Raw genomic sequence first — 305 nt, 5'->3', positions numbered from 1 at the left:
TGCCATTTGTTGTATAATTTTAATGTTGCACGCCAAGTACTCCTTTAGGGAAAAATGCAGTTCAGTAAATCCTCAGATAACGTGAAACAACAATCAAAATAATACTTTCTTTTTATATTTGGACGGAATATCATATTCATATCAACAAACCTAAAAGTTAATGCGTTCTTGAATTAAGTTGTTACGCTGAGATTGCTTGTTTCAAAACATTTTAGGAATTATAATGAATTGCATGTCTTCAATTTGCTCTTTTAGGTCTGTTCACGAGCACAGTCTGCTTCTCCATTCGAGTTTTCTAACATGGA

Source organism: Penaeus monodon, chromosome 28, assembly GCF_015228065.2.
Source record: "Penaeus monodon isolate SGIC_2016 chromosome 28, NSTDA_Pmon_1, whole genome shotgun sequence".
In the NCBI taxonomy this organism is placed as follows: domain Eukaryota; kingdom Metazoa; phylum Arthropoda; class Malacostraca; order Decapoda; family Penaeidae; genus Penaeus; species Penaeus monodon.
The sequence above is the reverse complement of the archived record's forward strand: the minus strand, read 5'-3'. Positions refer to the sequence as shown.